Source organism: Panthera uncia, chromosome A2 (genome assembly GCF_023721935.1).
Source record: "Panthera uncia isolate 11264 chromosome A2, Puncia_PCG_1.0, whole genome shotgun sequence".
Classification (NCBI taxonomy): Eukaryota; Metazoa; Chordata; class Mammalia; order Carnivora; family Felidae; genus Panthera; species Panthera uncia.
Genome location: NC_064816.1, coordinates 37,085,923 through 37,111,504, shown reverse-complemented (window position 1 = coordinate 37,111,504; position 25,582 = coordinate 37,085,923). Strand labels below are relative to the sequence as shown.

General features: G+C 41.7%; 1 protein-coding gene across 9 annotated transcripts in view; it reads left to right on the top strand.

Annotated features, from left to right (window-relative positions):
- FOXP1 (forkhead box P1) overlaps positions 1–25,582 on the top strand; it is a 695,473-nt gene that overhangs the window by 288,661 nt on the left and 381,230 nt on the right. For 8 of the 9 annotated variants that reach the window (XM_049642699.1, XM_049642700.1, XM_049642704.1 and 5 more), the window contains one exon: positions 21,728–21,825. The exons of the other annotated variant lie outside the window; for it this stretch is intronic. The gene's annotated coding sequence lies outside the window, so the exon portion shown is untranslated. The remainder of the gene's footprint in view (positions 1–21,727; positions 21,826–25,582) is intronic. 9 annotated transcript variants of the gene reach the window in all.

The following is a 25,582-nucleotide window of genomic DNA, read 5'->3' as shown; positions in this document are numbered from 1 at the left end:
TCCAGGACCAGCCTTTTGAAGATTCTGACTACACAGCCCTTGGGCATGACTAGGGTTTTTATGAGCACAGATGTCTCTTGGTCAGGGCTGGGCTCCGGGATAGTTCATGTGTCACTGTTTTATAGAATATAGTGGGGAGCCCAAATTAGAGGAAATTGTGATGTTTCTGAAGAGCCAAAATCCTAGTCTTCAGCCGGGTAGTTGGAAAGATTGGAAAGGTGATGATGGGCGGTGGGGGTGTATATAAAAACCTGTGAAGTTTCATCGACTAGATTCAGTGTGAAGGTGATGGATGATTGAGAAAATCAGGTTGGTGTTCCCAGCCCTTGTACCCAAAAGAGGAGAGGGACAGGCTGGGAAGAGATGAGTTGGGGTTTGGATGGCATGTTAGGTGCAAGAGTTAATTTCAGGCAGAATCTTTCTGGAAGATGATGAAACACACATTCCACATAACCTTGGGAAGGTAGTTCGGCTGGAGATGTGGATTGGAAGCCAAGGGAGTATGTATATATGTGTATATACATACATACATACATACGTACATATATGTGTGTGTGTATATATACATACATATATGTATACACATACATACATATATATACATACATACGTACATATATATATATGTACGTATATATATATATATATAGAGAGAGAGGCAGGGGGGATTGGTACATTTAGTGAGGGGGGCGAAGAAAGACTGGCTGGAGAAGGAGATCAGGAAATAAATAAGCTTTATGAGATAAAGAAAAATCTTTCTGCACATTGGAGATGACAGATTTGTAGGCCACGCTTCAGACACATACCTATACATATTCATATTTGTATACATATTCATGTACATATTTATATATGTATTCCCATATACATTCATATGTATCACTGTGTATTTGTATATGTATCATGAGCATGCTCTGTTCCCTTAAGCACACATATGTATACTTGGGAGGCTTTCCCACCTCAGTTAGCAAGTGTGGGAGCGGCTAGGTATCAGTCTGTCCCATGAGTGGCCGACTCAAGAGGATTCTGCTCCTCGGTGCTGCAACTTGAGGGCGGTAGAGGAGAGATGGAGTTTCCTTCTAGAGTGTGCGAGGTTCAGCCCAACACATAGAATTTTATACACCCCCCAAATGCATTCCAACACAGAAGCCTGGCTGCTTTAAATGCTATAGTAAATGCTAAATGATCTATAATAGGATTTTACAGAATTCAGCAAGATTACCATTATGTTGTGAAATATGGGCTAAGAGTGTGGTCAATAAATGTGTTAACTTTTCATTTGGGGTGATATTTTTCTCCTTTGAAAATCCATTCATCTGCTGAAATGCATATGGGAAGCTCGTTGCTTTCATTGCTTTTGCCAGTGATTGTAGTTAAGAATTTTTTTTTGACTTCCCTTCCCTCTACCTCTTGTTAATTACTAATAAGCTTAACAGTTGAGACTTCTGGGTCTTTATTTTTTTTTTTTCAACACCCAAAGAAATGTTATTGCTGAAGACTTTTTGGTATTATTGATGGGACAAGGACATAGTGCCCCCCCCCCTTTCGTGTAGCCACAAAGTGATTTCCTTGAAGGGCAAAACTTGCCCTCTCACGTTAGTAGACTTGAGTTTCTATTTCTCGTCTTGATTCCTTAGGTTGGACACTTACAAAAGGGTTAGAAAGGCTTGTAACACCTTGAGAAGCTTCACTGCCCCCCACTTCGCATACTGCCGGTATTGGCCCTCGTTTTAAGAAAATAGATTTAACAAAATCCTGCAGGTCATGACACCAGTGTCGACTTTGGGATGCGGTTCATGCGTCTCCTGGGAGTCTGTAGTTGGCCATGTTACTGAAGACCTTGTCATCATTGCTTGAGAAGTCATTCATCAACGGAGGTCACCCTGACTTTTGAGACTCTAGTAAAATTGGCTTGAACCTTTATCTCATTCCCCCTGGGAATTCCAATGAGGATTCCTGGAGACTTCATTTTGGTGATTGGTTTTGGTTAAACAACTCTTGATATTCTCCCTTCTCTCTGCTATTCTCTTTTCTCCTCTCAGAGTTGGAAGTTAGCTCCTGCCCATAATTTCCTTCCACAGAGCTCATAGATACCATTGGAGTTGAGGAAGTTCCAGAAGTTTGCATCAGAGACATTTAGAGTTAAATGTTCAACAGCACTATTCTCTCTTTTTTTTTTTTTTTAAGTTGATTTATTTTGAGAGAGAGTGTGTGTGTGTGGGGGGGGGGGCTGGGGGAAGGGCTGAGAGAGAGGTAGAGAGAGAGAATCCCAAACAGACTCTGAACTGTCAGCACAGAGCCCATCATGGGGCTTGAACTCATGAGCTGTGAGATCATGGCCTGAGGTGAAACCAAGGGCCAAATGCTGAACTGACTTAGCCACCAGGCACCCCCATGGTGCTGTTCTTAAAACCTGTATTTGCCCATGCGAAGTTTGTCCTTGGATAGCCTTCTCCATAGACCATGACCTCCAAATGCCTAATTTGTCACTTCTTCTGTTCTCTTTTCCCTCTTGTTTCTTTACTTCTTGCCTGTCTGCTGTTACCTGTACATATTTCTTAAAGACAACAGTTTAACTTTCTCTTTCTGTTCAGCATGTCCTTCCAAGCTGTTTCCTAGAGACCCTGTCTTCCAAATTTCAAGCAGCATATCAAGAAGGAATCACTCACTAGGGAAACGATCACCTTTCCCCTAGCTCTTGCATACCCACGACTTCTTTGCATGGGGCAAAAATTAAGACAGCTTTGCAGACATGTTAGGGTTTCATTCCAATTTTGGACCTGCCCATCAAACTCCATTCCTTTCAACTTTTCCCCTTAAGTCAGCCAAATAGGTTATGTCTGGATTTACACAGAGGACTGCTAAGTGCAAGCCCTAAATACTGGTATTTTTTCACTGAAACTCATTTTCTTCTGCGAGGCCAACAGTCTCTCTCCTCTGCATCCTGGGTCAAAAACCCCAAATCTCAGCCTTACAAACTCACTAGCTTGTAGGAATGGTTAACAGCGTTTTATGTGTGTGTGTGTGTGTGTGTGTGTGTGTGTGTGTGTGTTTTTAGTGATCTAATCTTGCTTGTAAAGTTTACCACTTCGTATGTCTAGCGTAAAGCGGGTCTTCTATGGTAATGAATTCTCTCCCTTCTCAGGAAATTAAGGATGTTAATGGTTAAGTAAATGCTTAAGTAGTGCTTTTTGATGCAGAGCTAGCTGAAAGCATTTGCAGTGAGGGAGCCACCTGGAGCCCCCTCATCTCCTCCTGTCGGTTTACCATAATAAGTGTCAGCCAGCATGGCCATCTTATAATTAGAGGAGGGACGTCAGGCAGTTTCCCGATGTTGTTATCTTTTACAGTTTTCCCGGTGACATGCGTGACCTGGAGTTACAAACACAATGAAAAATACCCATCAAGCATTAAATGAACACTTATTGGTTACTTTGCATGTTTTGATACCCCATGTAAATGTATAAAATCTACTCATCACCAGAATAGTGGTTCCCGATTCATAGGGTCCCAGAATCCCAGGGTTTGGGAAAATATAATCCTTGATGATTTCAAGATTTAAGTTAGGATGAATTTGGTTGTAACCAACGGGACCCTCTGGTGAGGTAGGCTTAAACAGTGTCCCTGGCAAGTCCTCAGTAGGTAGACTGGCAGGAGACTTGATCTAGGTCTCTCTCCTGTTTTCCATGGTGTTGGCCTATCAGACTGGCCTTATTTGCACTTGTTAGATGGTTCTTGGCAATGGCTGGGTTATACATCTCCTTGAACATGCCAAGGAGGAGAGAGAAATACAGGGAATATTTTCTTAAAAATTTCAGAAAAATTAATGAACTCTAATTGGAGTGCTTTCCAGCATCTTATACCCTCCCGAGGGCCAGGGAAGTAGAAGATGTTAATTGGCATATCCTAGGTGACATTTTTTTCACCACCAGAACCAAGGTGGAGTCCACCTCACCAGAATAGCATGACCCCCCAAGTATCTATTGGTCCCATTTGGGAGTGGTTTGGAGGAAAGGAGGGTGGGTAGACAGTTTCAAATGTACACTTCATTGAGCTGTTCTTTAGGTTTCAAAAGGCCTAAAGTTAATTCAGTCGTTGGTATGAGATAAGACTTCTGGGGTTAACCAAACTGTCAAGTGTTTTGGCTTTTGGCCATAAATATGTCAATCTGTGAACTCTGATTGGCAATTTGGTAGATCCTCTGTATTGAATTAATTAATATGTCACAAATAAGTATGAAAACTTAGTGTCTGTGTGGGTGGGAGTGCTTGGAATTTAATAAAAGTAGTTCATCGTGGTTTTAAAAAATCAGGAACCTGTTGTCTCAGCCTTCTGAGTCAATAGCAGATAAAACTCATTGTAATTCACCTAAGAAGTGATGACCAGCTGAAATGCTGTGCAGATGTGGAAAGAAAAAATGACATTTGGGCGGTTGAAATCATCTTATTTCCAAAGTTTAAAATTCAGCGTCTCAAGTCCTTTTTTTTTCTTTTCTACAGATATGGTTTAGTTTTAAGTTTTACCAGCTTGTTTTAAAAACATTAATCATATGGAAAGAAAAAGATGATGAATTTTTAACACTGCCACGATAGTATCTATGACTCAACAACAGAAATTGTTGTTCGTGGAACCACCACAATACAATTGTCTTGGGGAAGAAGTTTAGTTGAAAGGCTGCAGAAGAGAGCCATATGCAAGACTAGTGAGAGGCGAATATGGTAATGGGAGATTGTTTTACCAAAAGACATTTTTCCCAAGACTACACTGAAACTGTTGAGGAAACCTTATTGTTAAAGAATAGACACTGTGCATATCAAACACTGAAGAGTGTGAGTGTTGTCAGTAGTAATGCGAACTTATTCTGAGATGCAGGAGGTCTCTCATACTCAGTGCGCTTTGGAAACATTTCCCTCAAAGTGGAGGAAGGTAAGGGAATCTTAAGTCATACTGGGTACATTATCAGTGCAAAGAGATACTTGCTCTGAAGCATTTGTCCTAGACTCATGCTGAGCCTCTTGGACGTTCGCTCTGGTTTTACCTGACTTACACAGCTTTGGTTGTTTTGGACTCACAGCCGCCCCAGTGGCCAAGCTAGGAAATCTTGGCCAGTGGATAAGGGTCTTGTGGACGTAAAATAATAACCCGCTGTTCCCCGTGATGAGGCTGGCCAACCTGATGTTCTTGGGTAGCCTGCCTGACCTTCTGTCCACTAGGGGTCCACCCTTCAGGCTCCTCTGTGACCTTAGAAGACAGATTGTTGTATCTGGATACCTTATTTACGTAGCCTTTAGTTTTATATCCCAGCCTCCCCTGCCTGCCCCCATCTCCTTGGTTGAATATTTTTCAAACTTTGCCATTCTTGGGTATTCCTCACGTTTCCCTGCTTTTGATCTACATTCCACGTATCCCTATCCTTTATTCGCTTTTATTTCCCTTGAAGTCCCCTTGCTTGTGAGAATGCCTATTTAAAAAGGAAATTTTACATTATCCCTTAAAAGAAAAAAAAAATAGTATCAGTTACCAGAGCCTGATGGTAACCTAAAATAAATACTACGAAAGCCAGAATGATGGTGTACCCAAGAGTTGGCAAAATGTTTCTCCAAAGGGCCAGTTAGTATATGTATCTGGGTCCACACATCATATGGTTTCTGGTACACCTCACCTCCTGCATTGTAATTCCAAATCAGCAAGAAACAAGACGTAAATAAATGGGCGTGGCTGTGTCCCAGTAAAACTGTGGATGTTCGTGTAATTTTTTCATGTGAAATACTACTCTTTGCTGTTTTCTCTGAATCATTTAAAAATATAAAATACGTCCTTATCTCATGGGCTTCATAAAAATCAGGAGCAGGCCAGGTTTGTCTCTCGACCATAATTTGCTGACCCCTGATACAAACTACTCTTGTGTTCTCTTGCCTACTTCTGCCTAAGGTACTGGGCCAGAGAGGTTCTTTGTTTGTTAAAAATGTACGTTAGTGTGTATAAGGTGTCACTTTGTCCTTGACATCATGAGAAGGGGTCAAAGGAAATTGGAAAGAGAACTTCCAAGTATGCAGTTTGGTGTGATTTGTTACCATGTCCATAGTACGTAAAATCATTGGAGTGGTTTAAGTCTAGAACTTTGAGAACCTTTGCCTTTGTTGATTTGTTTTACCCACTTCTTTTTTTTTTTTTTTTATAATTTTTTAAATGTTTTTTTTTGAGAGAGAGAGAGGCAAGGGGGGGAACACAGAATCCAAAGCAGGCTACAGGCTCTGAGCTGTCAGCCCAGAGCCTGACGCGGGGCTTGAACCTATGAACCACGAGATTGTGACCTGAAGTCAGATGTCTAACCGACTAAGGCACCCAGGTGCCCGTCTACCCACTTCTTCTAATCCTCACACAGATGATATGAAGGTAGAAATACAAAGAGCACACGAATGGAAAGGTGGAGAAGGGGAAAGTTTTCAACATAACACCTTGAAATAGCCAAGATCAGTGATGGGAGAGGAAGGGGTGAAAAAATGGCCGTTATTGATAAAGGAGCAAAAACTGAAAAATCTCCTGAGACCAGAAGTTGACAGAAATTGGAATATTTGGCCAGTCAGGCCATTACCATCTCTCATTTTTTCTGTAGTGTCACAGAGTGTGATACTGTGTATTTTCCATCCCTTACCCTGTGCAGGCTTCTTTGGTATTTGTGTCATATCATTCTCTTCTGGAAGTTTCTAACGTTAGTATTCCTTCTCCGCTGGCAAGAACAAGGGAAGTTAGTGGCCCAGGATAGTGTCTCTTTATCCAACCACTTTCCATCTTTTTGTGGTGATTCATTCAGTGTTCAACCTCCAATACAGGCTTTTTTGGGGGTGTGTGTGTAGGTGGGGGGTTCTTGATTACATTTTATGTACAATTTGGATAGGAATTCTTGAGTTATTTCTTGACAAAATGCTTTATCAGAAAACCAGGACCAGTGTGGCTTCATCTTCTAACTTGAAATAGAGATCTGCAGGATGCAAGAATTTCAGTGTTAACAATATTTGGTTCTGAGGAAGCGTTTCTATGGAGCATTCATAAGGTAACAATTATTACTATAACCTAAAAAGTAATCAGTCTTCATGTTACCAGCGCAAAAAAATGACTTTTAATTCAAAACAAGTTTCTTAAAACAAAGTTGTTTTTCCAGGTTGCTTTACTTTCCAGTATCAACATGAACCAAGAAATCTTATACCAGGAGTATTAGCTGATATGTTCTAAAGTGTGGTAGTATAGTTGTTAAGTAATTACCCAAGTTGGGGAGAGGGATCTGGCTTCAAATTCTGGCAAAGCTACTTAGTAACTTTGTGACCTTGGGAAAGTTACTTAATCTTTGTAAGCCTTAGTTTTCACATTTGAAGATGGAAGTAAAAAAAATAAATAAATAACCACCTACCTCCCCGTAGTATCCTAGTTTATCAGATGCTTTGGGGTTAAATGGGATTTTGCAAAAATAGTTCTGAGCACAGTGCATGGCATATAAAAAGTAATGTTCCCTTTATGTGGAATTTATTTACCTAATTAAACAAAATATTTCAAATTACTGTCGTTTTGCTGGATGCCCAAGACAGAGTTAAATAGAAGGGGACATTTAACTCTGGGAGGCAACAGTGGTATATCACCTTGTCACCTTTCTGCATTTTAGATGTCTTGGTTTAAAATAATTTTCTCTTCTCTAGAAAGAAAGGATGCGTGGTGTTCATATAAGATCAGAATTTGGGGGGCTTTGCATCAGTGCATGTCTTAAAGTTGCTTAAACCCAGGAAACATTGACTCACACGTTTTAACACTTTAACATCAATTCAGTTGCACCTGCTTACCCGTTTGCCATTTTGTTTTTATTCTGCAGTTTTTTATTAATTTTAAGAATAAAAAAGAATCTAATTTGCACATCATTTACTTGTAAGTTTCTATCGATAACAGATGAATAAATAGGACACTTATCCTTATCTTTCCTTCTTTCTCTACCAGTCACTTTTTTTCTATTCCTTGCATTAGCTGCTACATCTGGAGAATGTGTGTGACCTGTAGAAGTTATCCTCCAGCCACATGGTTCTTGGATTGGTTCTAGGAGATGAGGGAGGGCCACAGTGCAATGCTATCGAAGGGTCAAGTGGAAAAGGTTAAAAGAAAGTTAAACCGAGAACTCGTTTATATGAAGTTGAGTGTTGAAAATGGTGGTACTGTTTTTCTTGGGCCTCCTTTTAGGGGAGAACAAATTTTGAGCGTAATTGAGTATGTAAGCTCAGTGTGTTCATAGGTTCACAATTTCTAGGTTGGTATTTTTACCAAATGGCTAAACCAGAATTTGGAACCAGGTTTGCTTTTCCCCAGCTTGGGTGATTACTTACCAACTTGAACTACCATTGTTTTGGAACATAGTTAACCAGTGTGCCTGGTCATTTTAAGGCACAAATTTTAAGACACAAGTCACAACTGTTAACTTCTAAGGCAGAAATACTCAAATGTTCAAATATTCTCCATGTATTGACATAGTGGGACCAAGAGCCACATTTATCCAGTTCTAAGGAGAACCACTTGTTAGTATAGTCCCTGGCTTTTGGGGATGCAGCCACATTAGTTAGCTGCTCCTGGCCTTAGTTTACTCGTAATCTCTGTGAGGATCCCGTGGTAGACTCCATGTGAAATAGTTTTGTAACGTTTTGTAATATTACACAGCCCGTCAGATGTTATCTGATGTCATCTTTGAAATAAGTGCTTCATCTTCCGTCAGTTCACCCGGTGAGTAAGAACACTGTGGACTTTTCTTTTATTCTCTGGATGGTTCACGCAGCATTTGAGAATTGGAAATTTTAGTGTGTACTCAGTGAATCTGGCATGTTCACTGTCCCCAGTTCATGCCCCTCCCTTTCCCCCATCCCTACCATCATCAGATTTAGCATCCTTTCAAACTAGGAGAATAAAACAAGAAAAAAAGGGCTCATTTTTAAGAGTTATTACTTTAATATGACCGTGTACTATGAGTTCTCTGGCAGCTTTTACAAAATCCTCTTTCCTGTTAGGACCTTCTAGCCTTGTTTTTATCAATAGCTAGTACAAGTGATTTCTTCGTCCTGGTCTTTCTAATGACAATATTATTTCCACGTGTGAAATCAGAGTGTTTTACTTGGAGAAATGATTTCATTTCCTCACCACGTTTCAGTCTAGAATGTCTCCTTGTACTTTTTATTCTTTACTTGGGGATACATCCAAGTTCTCAGATATTAGGACCTAAGTTTACTATGATAAGCTGAGAATTTACTGGAAGATGTCTTTTTAGCACTTCTTTCTAGATTTTTATGTCTCCCAAGTTCAGATAGGCTATACAAAAATGTGAAAGCAAATCCCAAAACAAGTGTATATGTCACTAAATGACACTGAGATCATATACCATTTTTTGCCCATATCACACTGTTTAGTCTGTCTGCATTCCAGCTGTTTCTTTACTCAGGCCACCTTGTTGTGTCTTCCTCCAAATTTATCTGAGTAGAGGAATTAAGAGGGAAAAAAACACAACAACCCTTGGGATCTCCTCCTTGGAGCAAACTGGGCGCACCCCTGACCGGTTCCCCACTTTTGCTACCCTACCCTACGTAGATATCTGTGAGCTTTGTGCCTTCTCTCCCCCAACCTCCGCCGCGCCGTGACTATATTCAGAGGGAACTGCTTTTCCTCTGATCTGGTCACTGATGGATTCTTTTTCTCTCTTATGGCAGGTCTGGTTTAGCCACTCAATGTGGCTAGAATTTTTCGAAAGCAGATTAGCAAGGAGGGAAATCCTGCTTCAAGTGAAGGACCAAGTAGCCTTCTTATTCAACCTGTTAGCCTTTGGTCTGAAGATGACTGGTAGGCATGGGCAAAAACCAGAATAAAAGCATACGAAGCCAACTTTGATACCACTCTCTGTCTGATCAAGGAGTACCAGAGAAGTTACATTAATTTTATTTGCCCTTGGCAAGGAGATGATGGTACTTTCAAGTTGTGGTAATGGAGAACAGCCCCATCACTTGATTGTGCAGTCATAACGTTGCAGCTCTTTTTCTCCTTGGCTGTAGTTTTAGGGTTCAGATAGTCCTTGAACTCATTTTCTGACAGGTTTTACGGAACGAGAACGCTAAATCAATACTTTCAAAAAGAGTCTTATCTTAATAGCGTAGGTACAAAAATACTTCTGTGTTTTAGTGGAAGTTACTCCGTTATAACCCTTTATGGATGCTCTCTGCTGAGAAAGCATTCTGGAAATGGATGTCAACCAAGGGAGATTCATTCATTCCATACGTTTTCTAATTTCAAAAAATGTACACCATCAATATTTTTTCTTAATTGAACAGTTTGTTGAACAGACGGGTGCTTTAATTATGGTGGTCTAAATTTACACACATTGCAGTGGTATTTTGCTACATTAATTACCTTACTTGTCAAGAGTAACAGGTAATTACTACATCAACTCACCCTCCTGCAGTACATGGAAACATAACTTTATTTGAACAGATACAATAAACCAGGGTAGAGCCACCCTGCTCCTTAGCTTCCCTCAAAGGATGGCTGTTCCCACGTGTTTGTTTCATAATGAGCCAGGTGGAGGTGAGCTCCCCTTTTCTTTGTCCATGCAAGAGGCAAGCCCAGAAACATTCATGGACTCCAAGCGCGTGTGGACTGGAAGGAGCCTTTGGAATAATTGAATGCATCAGACTTCTCCTTATGGGTTTCAGAGAGAGGGAGTGACTTTTCTAAGACCACACAATAATTGAATTAGTGTCAGAACCAGAATTGGCACCGATTTCACCCCACCAGGCTGCTACAAAGTTTAGCGCATTTTAATGATTTTTTAAAAATAATTCTAGAAAAATCATTCGGTATGGTACACTTTGAATATTCATTCACTGTATCTCCCTTGTTTGAACTTCTAACCAATGCTTTGGCTGCGTCAGGAAGAGTATTTATCCTGTGTTCTGTTGAACTGCCAGGTACATCTCCTGTCATTCGATTTCCTCTCTAGTATACTCGTATCAGCTTTTATGACAAGTTGTGTTAAAATTCTACTTTAACATGTTGTTTTGTGTGTTTTTTTTTTTTTTTTGTAAAGGCGTGAACGTTTTTGAGCATATAGGATGCCCCTAGCAAAATTATGCAGCGTTCCCTCTTCTGGTTGCCATGGCGTAGAAAGAAAGGATTTTGTTAGCTTTTAGGTGTGGCGTGGAATATACACAATGACATAATAGAGGCGGGCTCACTTAAAAGGCTTTGTCCCCTTTTTAGTCAAACACCTGTGACAAAATTACGAACTGTGGTTAACATATACTACTTACAAGTGGTTTTTCAGAGTCATCCAGGGTGGAGGAGCTCAGCTTGCAAAAAAAAGTTTACTACTCTGCTGCCCTTGCACCTGCAGCAGGAGTGAGGTGACTTTAAAGAGAAGTTCAAGACGTCGAGGGTTAGGGATACAACTTGCAGAAATTCTGTGAAATGGCTGGTAGGAGACGGTGGGCGTCTTGAGGTGGTTTGAGCTGTACGAGGATCTCCTATACCCTGCCTCCACCTCATTTCCTGAGGCCTGAAATGCCGGCCAAGAGGCTTTTATTCCTGTAACTTCAGTCTGTCTTGTGCATTTCGAATCCCTTTGGGCTCTGCAGCTCATTATATCATAGCTGAGAGTTACTGGGTTTTACTTTCTCCTTAGTTTTTTTTTTTTTTTCTTTTTGAATGAAGGATAGTTTAGGCTAATTTGATTTAGTTATTCAGGCATCCGGCAGACCTCCCTTGAGTGCCTACTGTGTGACAGTCATTGGTGAGGGATATGGGTACCTAGTGAGAAGGGACAGACCCCTGCTTTCATGGAGTTTCCCTTCAAGTAGAGGGAGGCAGGGGAGGCAAATCGTGAAAGGAGGGAGCCGTATATTTCCCCATAATGAAAATACACAAAGGAAATTTTATACAGCTCATACCTTGGGGGAAGGCTGTTTGTTTCATTCAGTCAGGAAAAGCATCAGACATAAGACGTAAGGGTTGAGAATGATCTCTGTATATGAAGAGTTGGAGGAAGAACTGTCCACTTATGAGGAATGATGGAACCAAGCCCCAGGGTTGGGAATGAGAGCATGGTATAGGAGAGGACGACCAGCGTGGGTAGCCAGGGGCTGGTGAGGATGGAGCTGGGCGGGGGTGGGTAGAGAGCAGGAGAGGCCGGAGATGTAATCAGGGTCCTGGGGAGCATGCCTAAGGGCTGAGTCGTCTTCTTAGACTGATGCAAAGCCCTGAAAGTTCACTGTTTCTGAGTCAGATGTCAGAATGAGCCACATGGGTGCCCGCTGGAGAACAGATTGCAGAGCTTCAAGTATTTCCTGGAGAATAGACTTCCCTGGGAGAGAGGATAAAGTCCTCGTCCCCTGAGGTTGGTCAAGGAGCCCTGGAAAAGGCCACACTGGAGACAGACTCCACTCCACTGGTCCTGGCCTTTAGTGAATTAGGAACTCTGGGGCTAGAGTCCAGCAGTCCTGTTTTAACAAGCCTTCGGGTGATTCTGATGATGACTCGAGCCTTCATCAGGGGTTGGGGAGCCCCTTGGTAAGGGTATTAGTGCCATAAAGGACTCTCCACTTCTCCATACTCACTGTTGACTTTCTCCGGAAGACAGGACCCAGTAAAGAGGTACAGCCAAGTGGTCACCCAGTGCTAAGAAAAACACGTCCCCTTTGACCGTATTCTAGTGCTCTGTCCTAGTCGGTTTCTGGAGCTAAATAATCAATAAAACCCACTTTGTTTTTCTGAGGGCTAACTATGGCATTTATAAAGGAGGAGGTGGTTGGATTTTTAAGAGGTACTGCTGTGGTCTGTGAACTGAGTTGCCTCGTTTCTCTTGTTCCAATTTTCTCAGATCATTTAGAAAAGCAATTTCAGTGTGGATAACCCCTCTCCTTTCTCCCTGTCAGTGGTAGAAAAACAAGTGTTTTGTATTAAGTTACACCGTTGAGACACCTAGCAAAGGGTAATAATATTCTTTTTATTTCTGAATTACTCAATAATATATTTGGCCTTGTTTTTGTTTTGGAAGTCCTCTTTCTCCCAGGTTATGTTTTTAAAATCATTGTAGAAACAGAAGATTATTCTGGGGCCCAGTGTTTGTGCTTGCTCACATCTACTTTGACCAAGAGTTCCATTCGATTCTCCGATGGAAGATTCTCCTCATCCTCCACCCAGCCTCGTCTACGTGGCTCAGTCCTCCTCCCCTTCAGTATCTTCAGCTTATAGATAATTTATGCTCTGAAGCCTTTTCTGACCTCTTGGGCATAGGGCCCATTTTTTCTTAGGTTATTCCCATGCATTTGTGTTGGTTTCCCAGTAGACTGTGGGCCTCATGAAAGCAGAGATGTTCGTGGTGTCACTTCCAACCTATGTCAGCTACAGACTCAGGGTTTGGCCCACGGTTGGGTTCTGGAAACCTAGATCTCAAGTGAATGCTTTCTGTCTTCGTTGATACTGATCTGTGACTCCATTTATCAGCAACAGAGTTTTGGAAGACGTAGTGGTGAGTCTTTTCTAAAAGAAGGATACACAGAATAATAAGGCATGGTACCACGGATCCAGATGGGGGGAGTGGAGACAAAGCCCAAACGAAGTGCTTATTTAAGGTAAATCCTAATGAAAGCTGCTACAAGGTGTAAACTGTACTAGGCAGGATGTGGGGGTGCCTGTAGCTTCTGTGACTAACAGCGCACACATTTTGGAAGCTTAACATGATAAAGGTATACGTGGGGCTCTTTTCACATCAGTGTGTGTCTGCTCAACCTCCCCCATTCTGCACTTGCTGCAAGGAATGTGGGGTCCCCGTAGTTTTGGGGGGACAGGAACTGTATTTGTCATGCTCGTAAGTGATTGGCCTTGTTTCTACTCCCATCTGAGTGACCAGCAATCAGTCATGTGGCCTCAGCCTAAATGCCAGGGAAATTGGGCAATGTAATCCGCCTGTGTCCCCAGGAAGAAGAAAATGAAATGGAATTAGTTATCATGTGATAGTCCCAAACAACATGTTACTTTGGTTTTAGCCACTGGGCTTTGATCAAAAAGAAGCATAGCACCTTCTGTTTTTGTAGCCTGCTCATCAATAAATACCCTTGTTCTCCCAGAGATCAGGAAGAGTGATAGCCCTCAGAGGCATGTCACGAGGAGAATATCTTTCATTTAAATCCCAACCAAGAGCCCGTCTTCCTCTGGGATTGGGCAGGGAGATTTGTTGATGAGCCAAGGCCGTAGCATGCTTTCCCTGCGCCATCCAATGAAATATTCTATCCCAAGTGGTAAATCAGTCTGACGATACACAGATTGGCTTTTGAATAACAGGCCCTGTTTATGCTCTGCAAGTGGCTTTTTCTGTTCTCCTGCTGGAGGTGACAGGTTTGGAGAAAAGAGTTCACCCGTGGTGAGGACCACCTGAGCCCTCCCCACTTGCCATTGGTATTGGCTGGCAGAGCACCTAGGCACCGAGAGTTAGGTTTTAAGGAGAAAACTAAAGTTGCTTTTGAAGACTTTGATTTTGTGTGTGTGTACTGATCTCAGTTTATTTTTTCCCAGAAGGTGATAGGGGAAATTTTTCATGATACATTAAGTGATGAAAATATGTACTTAAGTATTTACTTTGTGATGCCCTATTTTTTTTAAGTAAAGATATATTTCTTCTCGTATTGTCTTGCTGATCATGGTGGTTCTCAGGAAAGAAGCTGAAATCTTTATAGTCATCTGTCTCCCTTCTTGCTCTCCTTCCAACTCAGGGAGAAGCTTGGCCGGGCCAGTGGAGAGGTCTTCAACAGCCAGATTATGAGGGCATTGTAAAGGTCAAGGGAAGGGTTTTGATCTTTACTCTCAGAGTACTGGGGAGACAGTGAAAGTATGCAAGCAGGGAGTTTGTGCAGGGTGGATATGCATGTGTGTGTGTGTGTGTGTGCGTGTGTGTATCTTCCTGTCTGAGAGATAGATGGATGGAGAGAGAGAAAACAGTAAAGGATGATCCCACTTGCTGTGTGTTTTTTGGCTGTTGGGAGAAGAGCCTCCACAGGAGAGTGAGTGTGAACACAGCACGGTGCCCTTCTCCCCGCTGACGTGAGGGAGAGGTCTCCCGTTTTCTGCCCAGAAGTTACTTGTCAATCAGGAGCCTACCGTCCCAGCTTCAAAGCAGGCAGTGCATTTGGGGTAAATATTTATGAAATGCCAGGCTTGGTGATCAAGATGTATTTTGCATTTAATGAGCAAATGACTCGGAATTGTTTTAAGTTATTAAAAGACAAGTTGTCGTGTGTCATCATGGCAAAAGGAGAGGGGAGAAAGTGTCATTATGTAGCAGGCAGTTTACTGACAGCTGTGATCCACAAGCAGTCAACTTCTTTAAACAAAATTATTTACATATTTTTAAGGGCTCAAGTATAAAAATTTAATTTACTCGTGTAATCCCACCGGAAGGACTTAAGTAAGACCATTCAGTTGATTCAAGGAATCTGAATTGAGTGCGTAAGGGGCTATAAACCCTATGTTTGGGACATGAGAGATAACACAAATCTCTGCTCTCAAGATACTTCTGGTCTGAAAAAAAGCCAATCAGAAGCCACTGATAAATGAGTATAAATGTAAAACAGATGTTTCTTTTTGAAGTTCAGAGAACTTTTTCAGATTCTATAACCGATATTTTCGATATTGCTTGTTTTTGAATACCAAACATACAAAAATTCTGAAGAAAAAATCTCACCTAGTCCCATTTCCTCCAGGGCACAACTGTTAGTTTTACTGTTTTTTCTTGTTTCGTTATTGACACCTACTTTTATATAGTTGGTACAGTTTTTCTATCTTGCTTGTTTCATATCACATTACAGCAAGCGTTTGCACACATTTCCCTGTTTCCACTATCATTTTTAATGACTCTAAAATGTTCCTTTGTCAGACTGGTCTATCATTTACTGGCTTTTGTTCTATTGTTACTGACATTTTAGGTAAAACAGATTCATAAAATTTGTCCATTTATGTCTAAAGCCACCTTGCGCACTTCAGTCTTACAATAAAACATTAATGGGGAACCGAGATTTTTTAAAAAAGCATGTCTCTGAACTCTGTCATCCAATAAAACCCCAAAAAACAAAAAACAAAAAAACAAAAACCAAAACAAAGGCTGAACTAAAACCTTGTTACAACATTACATTCTTAAGAGAATAATAAGGCAATACATTTGATACATTATCTCTGTTTTGTGTTTGTTTGTTTGTTTGTTTGTTTTAATCATTGGACACGTAGCTCCTATTCTGAAACTGGTTAACAAGGTACATCCTGTAAAACCAGGAAAAGTGTTTGATTCTAATTTGGGAAGACTTCGTGACTAAATTGGAAACTTTAGAGGTGTCATTTCTTGCTCCTAGCACTCATTCCCCTAGTGACCTTTTCAGTCTACATGTTATTTATTTTGCTTTCTTTTATTGTTAAGAAGTCCTTAATATAAGGTCACTCCAAGGTGGCTGTTGTCTGCATTACCTTAATGCACAGACTTGACTGAGCCAGTTGGGCAGAACCGTCAGCTTTTTCTTCTTGTCACAGAAGTACTTGGATTTTGTTTAAAAGGCATGGGATACCTGTAAGAGCCTTGTACGGGCAGTGAGCCCTTTGACAGGTGTACGACTTAGAGGGAAGAATGAACCGCAGGGTTAGAACTCACATGGAGACTGAGCACGGCCATCCACCTATCCCTTGAAACTTGGGCAAAGGAAGGCGATCAGATGCCGTGGGTGAAAATGCGAACCAAAGACTATTTCCCATTATTTTATGTAGGAGAAATCATAATGTTATGTGTCGGTATGCAAACTCCCTCCCCCACCAATCAATTTTCTAAAACAGGAGATGGCAGAATACAGCTCTCGGGACCAGTACCTGTTTTTGCAAATAAGGTTTTATCAGAACACAATACCTATTTGTGTTACTTACTGTGGTTACTTTCTTATTACAAGGACTTTGTTGAGTAGTTGCGATAGAGAACTTCTAGCAACTTAGTCTGAAGTATTCACGCTCTGGCCCTTCACAGAAAAAGTTTGTCAATCCTTATTCTAAAATATGATGAAAGCATAGCAAATGCCATATCTATCTATCTATCTATCTATCTATCTATCTATCTCTACTATCACATTAAAATATAAAAATATGTAAAACATTGATTACCAGTGTGATCTCAGCATAACAATATGTACATATGTTTTAAATATGGCTTTTTCTTTTCACCAAGAACATCTGAGACGCATCCCCTTTGTTGCTCCCTTTTCAAAACCTCTACAGAAGTTTCTGACATAATACCAATTATATTGTAACTTGACACTTCCCCTCACACATTTCATTAAAAATGTTCTATTTAATTTTGGAGAATGTCATAGAACTTTTTCTTTTATAAGCAAGAGCTAAAAATGTTTGCTTTAGAAATAAGTATTTTCTATAAAATTTAGATATTAAAAGGCAAGAGGCATTCAATTAGGAAAATGTCAACTGGATATACATTTGCATTGTTTGCTTGTATTTCACTTCTTAGAGGCTTGGTATTCGCATCTATAAAATGGGATCAGATCTCCTGACAGGGCTGTGAGATTAAGAAGGAAAGCTGCATACACCTGATGCAGTTTCTATTCACAGCTTAATTAGAGGAGCAAATAATCACAGCAAAAGTTTGGAATTTTTCCAGATTTACCATGCTTCTGTTTAGGTTTAGTGGCCTGGAGATTCAGGTATGACTTGGGAGCCAGGGAGAAATTAGAAAGCTCTATTTATTCAGGTAAGAGATGCCGGTAGTTATAACAAACATTCCTGAATCTCAGAGCCTTAACTTGGTGCAGTTTTATTTCTTAAGCAGCTCAGGCTGGTGCTGGCTGGTGAGGGACAGGGGTGGTGGCCCTCGATTGTGTTTCTGGGCCCTTGGCAAATTCCATCCACTGACTCCACCATCTGCAGGAACTGGGAGTTCTCCACTGGAGCACTGGGTGCACAGTTAAGGGAGGAGGGAGGACATTAGTGATGTTCAGGAAACTTCAGGGTCAGAATGAAAGTAACATACCCACTTTGATCTATTTCACCAGAACTTAGTCACAAGGCCCCACCTAACAGCAAAGGAAGCTGGGAAATACATCCCTCCTCTGCATCCAGGAAGAAGAAATGAATTGATTGGCATCTAGCTGGTCTGTGCCACACACTGGCCGTACCTTTTTAGGTTATTATGGAGGATGAATACTTACCATATTTAAACTGCACAGATACCAATAATCTGAGAATCTGTTAACAGGTCAGGTACCCCTGGAAATAGCATCATTTGGAGACAGTAGTGCCCATGAGAGAGTGAATCTGTATACTGGTTTAAAAACATGTTTAAAACTTAGTCTGGAATCTGAATCTGCTTCTCACATGTTAGGTGCGATTTATGTATTTTGACTTTTTAAAATCACAGATCTATTGTAAGTTTAGAAATACGTACTTCTTCAAATTTTACACTCAATGACATTTTCATTCCCAAAGAGATCTATGTGGACCCCTACTTATTTTGCTGTTCTATAAAATCAGAAGTCATACACAGTATTGAGTAGAATTCCTTATCAAGATGCCAGAGAGAACATTTGTTGAAATACTACCACTGTTACTTAATTCAAAGTGTACGTTTTCCAATGAACCACATCAGGAGTGTTTTCAGTTTTTCAATACCTCTAGTAGATATAAGCATACCTTTTTTTAAAGTTACTCATTTTAAATTATGATTGTATGAAAATTTTAGGAATATACTAACCATAAAATGAAGGACAAACTTTATCATACCCAAATAGAAATTTAATGTAAAGTAGAAAGAACTTGATTGCAAGGTTTAGTAGCCTAGAAATAGGATGTATAAGAGGATGTTGAAGAACACTTCTGAAAAAACCCTCAGTAGGTACGGTTTCCCAATACATTTAAAACAAACAAACAAAAAACGAGGGTTGCATTTAGTGATGTTTGTAAAATCACATTTGAGGTAGTTTCACCAAAGATCAAACTTTTCTAATGTTGAAAAAGCACATATAAGCTAATAAACTTTTTGGTCATTCCATGGAAAAACAACTTCCAAAAAAATGTATTCAGTGTCATAAATTTAGTAAAATTTATTTCAGATCGAAGTTGCTCTTGACCATATTGCAATCCAGTGGCTTCGGTCAAAAGTCAAGATTGTACCTGGACGTATGTGGTTAAAAATACTCCTGTTAGCTTCCCTGGTACTCCTGGCCTTTCCTAGTACCTGTCACTTTGTCGTTGGCGACATTTGAGGCAGAAAACAACTCGAGTCGACAAGGATAGTTTTCCAGTCAGCTATTCCTTTTTCTCCAGTGCTTCTTTGTTGTATTGGAGTTCACATTTACTATTCATGAAACCCATTTTATCAGTGACCATATCAGACAAATGGAAGCTAAGCGCTGGTTAGTATGTTGAAAATAAACAGGAGGGTTCTCATTAATGTCCCTGTCTGAATAATTAGTTGAGCATCGTGTACTGAGCAGCAGCGAAGGCGAGCTGCTTCTCACTGGAGCGACAGGCTGACAGCCACGTCTTGGAGTGTGGTCATTAGTGTGCCCCACCATCTATGTCATGTTACTGTGTCAAATTAGTGTCCCCTTAGGAGAGAAGCCGGACCCACAAATTATCCGCCTCCATCCCTGGAAACGGTGTTTGCGAAACCTGCGATCGAGTGTGAGCAAATTATTAACACGGCTCATAAATTAACTAGTTTACAGGCTTATAACATTTTATAAGTAGATAATAAAGGGTAGAAAAGTTTTCCAGTTGCTTTGCCCTGATGTTAGGGCTGTGATCTGCCGACTTTTCCTTGAGGAGCCCACGGCTGATAGGTTTTTTAAAAAGGGGAGCAAACACATGGAGTGTCAGAACAAATGTTTGGGAAATGTAGACTTTAAAAGGAAGCAAGTGTAAACCCCCTGAAAACAATATAATTAACTTCGTTATCTCATTGCTCTGATAAGTCGATGACAATGGCCCTCTTTCTTGTGGTGGCAGTTGCTCATTAATGAGTTCACCAATTAAGTTTGAACGATTACAGCCTTTGCCAACTGAAATCATCTTTAAAAATATTTTTGATGCGTTCTTACCCTGCACTTAAGCTGCCTCGTTGAAGAGCGAGGCTGCTAACGCAGCACGTTCAATTCATCGAAGAAGGAAGATGCTTAAGCCGTGATACATTTGGCAAACGGTTTACACTCACATAGGCAGTGCATACCTAGGACACGTCACGTGGACCCACCTGGCCTGAGTTCATCTCTTACCAAGAAGAGGCGCTCACTGAGAACACCAGCCCTTAACCCTCTTCCGAGCTCTGGTAGACAGACAGCCCACATAGTTTCCGGAGCTACGACGTGACTATTCAAATCACGAGAACTTCATACACCTCCTTTTCAGTTTCAACTTCTCTGATGAGACTTAGAAGACGTGTCGCTCGTGGATTTTTGTCTGAGTTGGCTGTTGGGAGAGAACGGCACACGTGCACGCGGCGGATCTCAGGCTTTCTACTCATTCTGGAGTTCCGGTTCCCCGTGTTACGGTGGCTCCTGTCACCTTGAGGGCTGCATAGGTGGCATTATCGTCCCCAGGATCTATGCAGAAAAGGCCTGGCGTGCAAAACCTTGCTACCGGCTGCTATTCATAAAATCTCTCTGAAACTGCTTGAGGATGAGTTGACTTATCTGTCAGCAATTTCAGCTTACTTGGAATTGGACTCGGTCAATGTTCTACTCATAACCTCACCAAGCCGTGAAAGCTCACAGCCTCCACCCGTGTGCGCATACACAGGCTGGCTGTTGCCATGAGGAGGCCGTGTCACGGCCTCCCTGTTGTGCATTTGAAATGCAGCTGGAAAAAGAGCCATGAGCTGCGGCAAGTAAGGTTTGGTGTTTGGCTGCCAGGCGAGATAGCTTGTCCTTTTTTTTTTTTTTTTCCTAAACAGGGTGCTTGGTGCTTGTGTGCATGTGTGCCCACATATATTTATTTCCACTTGTCGTTTCTGCTTAGATGCATTGGTAGAGACTGAAAGACTCAAACCCAAGGCAGAATCCACATTTGGACTCAGGGATCCACCTGGCCCTTATTTCTCAGGATAGCTTAACGCGCTCATTATGAGAATTTATCCTAAACAATGAAAGAGGACGGGCGTTAAAGGAACTCTTCCTTGTAAGTAAATGTCAGTGCCTTCACAGGTGACAGTTTCCCCAGCTGCATACCATTTTGCTTCCTTCTCCTGTGTTCTCTGATACTGAATTCAGCGTATGAGCAAATGAAACGCCGATGCTGTAAGGGGAAAGGTAAAATAGACGCTTAGATACGTGATCGCATATTGGATGTTAAAGTTGCGTGTCCGCAAGGAATACCCGAGGCTCCTGTGAATGCCTGGCTTTTGAAGCATCACAATCGGGACTCTTCGGGGCACCTGGGTGGCTCAGTAGGTTCGGCGTCAGATTTCAGCTCAGGTCATGACCTCACTGTTCGTGAGTTCAAGCCCCGCGTAGGTCTCTGTGCTGACAGCTCGGAGCATGGAGCCTGCTTCGGATTCTGTGTCTCCCTCTCTCTGTGCCCCTCCCCCGCTCATGCTTTGTCTCTCCCTCCCTCTCTCAAAATAAATACACATTAAAAAAAAATTGGGACTCTTCAGTTAAACCTCTCCTATTCTCTCTGCTTTCAGTGTCCCTCCGTGTGTTGCAGTCCTGTGGCATTATGCCTGCCTCCAACCAGTGACCCCCCCCAGCTTTTTATGGCTGTGAGACTCGTTAAAAGCTCAGGGTAAGTGGCAAACATTACTACTATTGCATCCCGCTTAAGAATTGGGGTCCATCTTTGCGGGCGGCCCCGTAGAACATGTGGTAATTCCTCAGAAGGTAATGGGATGAGTCATTATTAAGCCAGAATTCTACAGCCAGCAATAATAAGTTTGTTGTCCTCCAGGCTAGCTTTCTGGCTTGCAAGAGTAGGATCTGTAACCTGGATCATATTCGTGGAAAGGTGATCTGATACAGAGAGTGCAGATTTTGTCTCTAAAACAGCCAGATGATAAGCATTGGCAGCCTCGTGGGCCATACAGTCACTGTTGCAACTTTGTGGTCAACTCTCCCGATGTGCCATCACAATCATCCATGCACAATATGTAAACAGATGGGTTTGACTGGTTCAGTGAAACTGTTTCCAGAAACAGCCACTGGGCCATATTTGGCCCAAAGGCCGTAGTTTGCTGACCCCTCACCTAAGCATCAAAAAGGTAAAGAGGATACCTCCCTGGGTAGCGGTTCCTCTGATCTCGAGCAAACCATTTATCAAGAAGAAACGAGAATAATAATAATAAAAAAAATACCTGCCCTTCCTACCACACAGGGTGTAGTTTTAAGGATGAAACAAGATATAATGTATATGAAAGCACTTTGAAAATTTCGAAACTCCTTACAAGTATAATAGATGGCTCTCTACAGTCATTCTGGTTCACGTAGTGGAGTCTGCCTTCTTCACCCTTTTAATCATATTGGGCTTTCATGAGCTAAATGAGTGTGGGGGAAAGCTCTTTTATTTTCTAAGTAATGTGGTTTTTCTGTACGTTCCTTCCCCTCTGCAGTTGATGGACAAGCTGTTGAAATGTCTCTTGAGTATCAAATATGGATGAAGGGATCTATGGGTAGATTATGGCAGGCTAAAGATCAAATGCCAATGAACAACGATTAAATTTCTTTTAATCATCAGATTCTGCAAGTGGTTTAAGATCTTCCACCTTTAATAAGGTCCTTAATAAACAATAATGCTTTGGATGTCTCCAGCTATGTTTGAATTTCACAAGTGTTGCATGTCACAACATAGAGACTGGTTCGGCAAATATGCTTCCTGGACTCGTAGTTGTAATTAAGAGGGAAAGTCATACTTAAACAGCTTGGTGAATCACAATTCCAATTCATGAATTTTCTCATTTTTTTCCTGAGAGGAAAAACGGGATCGTCTTCAGACATGTTTTCATATCATCATATCATTTAAGAATTGTTTTCTAGTAGCAGAGATGCATCTAAGTTTAAAAACGTTATTGCATATTCTGTCTGATAAAAGGTATCTGGAGGAGAGCAGTTAGTGCTGTCTGTCTTTCTGCTCCGCCTGCCTGTTCAAGGGTTGTTTTGTTTTCAAGCTCACATGATGGCTGCTGGCTTTCCAGCCATTGCCTCTACATCCTGAAGAGAAGCAGAAATGCAAGGAATGAAAAAATTAGCCTTTCAGCTGAAGCAGGCCTCTTTACACAATTTTCCATGAAGTCTTAATGACTTCCACTTAAGCCTTTTAACAACCCCTAACATTAAGGACATAAGGGAAGTGTATCCTTAGACTTGAGAAATTTGATGTCCAGATAAATTCCCTGTTCTCCTAGTAAGGAAGAAAAAGGTCATTGCTTACTGAACCACAATTGTAATTACTTCTACAAAACCCCAGTGTGAATTTTTCTTACAGGTTTAATTTTTGTTTCTTTTTGGTGAATGTCTTCTGTCATCAATTGACTTGTGTGTATAATCTCTAATTTGAATTTTCCATGTTTGAATTTAAGCTTATTTGATTCTCACTGGAGATACATACCCCAGTAAATATTTTAGGACCATAATATTCTTACTGAAAGTGCCGTGGCAAATCTGAGAAATGGATTTCTTTCCCAAGAGAGCTATCAACCAAAATTTAAACTCAAGAATTTTGTAATGAATTTTGTGTCCTTTGGATATAAGCTTCTGTCAAAGCTTGAGTACAAGCCTGAGGTGCTAGTGACATAGAAGCTTACATTCCAGTTCTCGTCATGCCATTGTCTGCAGGGGATGTTGCTGATGGCTGCACTGTCCCTCAAAGAAGGGACAGAGCTGTCCACTCTGTATCTCTGTGATTTGCTGGCCCCCCCATCTCTACTGAATACTTACCTAGGATAATGGGGAAGACAAGTAAGTCACCCCTGTCCAATTTTTCTAATTCAGATTGGCCTGTATGTTATTCATATGAAAAGTTGTATCTCTGGGGCACCTGGGTGGCTCAGTCGGTTCAGCATCCGACTTCGGCTCAGGTTATGATCTCACGGTTCCTGAGTTCTAGCCCCGCGTCGGGCTCTCTGCTGACAGCTCAGAGCCTGGAGCCTACTTCGGATTCTGTGTCTCCCTCTCTCTCTGCTCCTCCCCTGCTCACACTCTGTTTCTCTCTCAAAAATAAATAAAGATTTCAAAAAATTTTAGAAAAGTTGTATCTCATAGAATAAATAGAATGAGACTTTCTCATACTTCATTCTGTAGTCTCTGCCTGGACCAGCCTGTGACAGATTCTCCTGAATCATGGTGGTTGATGCATTCACAAACATTATTGAATGCCGTTTATGGGCATAGGAGAGCAGTGTGGTGGTCTGCTTTGAAGTTTAGATCAGCCTAGAACCGAATGTTACCTTTTGCGTTTACTGAGTGACTGAATGATGTTGAGCGAGTTACTTAACATCTCTGTGCCCCTGCCTCCTCATCTGGGAGTTGGGGATAAAACCGGGAACGGGCTTCCTGTGAAAATCTAGTGAGGTGATGCTTCTACAGAGCTTAGCACAGATCCTGATGGGTCATAAATGCCAGCATTGTGCTACACAGCCCAGGTGATGTGGTAGAAATCCCGATCTTTGAACAGTTTTTACTGTCGTGTGCCTGGTTCATTGGTCATCGTCTTACTTGTGGACAGTATGTGTTTCACAATCCATTGCTTCTAACCCAGTTTTCTCTTACAAGTTTAAGTCGAGCCTTGGGAGGTGGCTTTGATGCCTGTCTTCAAGGGCCCTGCAGCCATGCATGCTGTTGGACCGGCCTGCTAACAGAACTTAGATCTCTGGGTCCCTTTTTGACGATTTCCCCTGAGAGGCGTGCAATTCTTTTTCTATTCCGTTTTTTACTTACTCAGACAGTGGGCCTGCCTAGCAAGCAGAATTCGCTAACTGCTTTCAAGTTGGTATTGCTGATGATAATCTGAAACTCTGTAGGGTTTCACTCATGCAGGCTGATCCTACACGATGCCGATCTTGCCCTGTTTCATCCCGGGCCCTGCGTCCATGCTGAGTCTGCAGGGCAGGCCCTGGTCCCCCACAGATCTTCTTGGGAACAGCCCTCAAAGAACAGTGTCAGCTCCTTATCAAAGCTGCTGCATGACTGCGTCACGGATTGCAGCCGTGTCCATGGATGGCCCCACTGGCAGTGTGTCCCAGAGATTGAGAATTGGTGGTACCTAGTTGATGGTGGCTGTTTTTTTTTTTTTTCTTTAATGTCTTATATATATTTGAGAGAGAGAGAGACCGTGTGTGAGTGGGGGAGAGGCAGAGAGAGAGAGAGACACACAGAATCCGAAACAGGCTCCAGGCTCTGAGCTGTCAGCACAGAGCCCGACATGGGGTTCGAACCCGTGAACTATGAGATCATGACCCGAGCTGAAGTCGGACGCTTAACCGACTGAGCCACCCCGGTGTCTCAGTGACGGCTGTTTGTTGAGCAGCACTTGATGTTCTGGAAATAGTGGC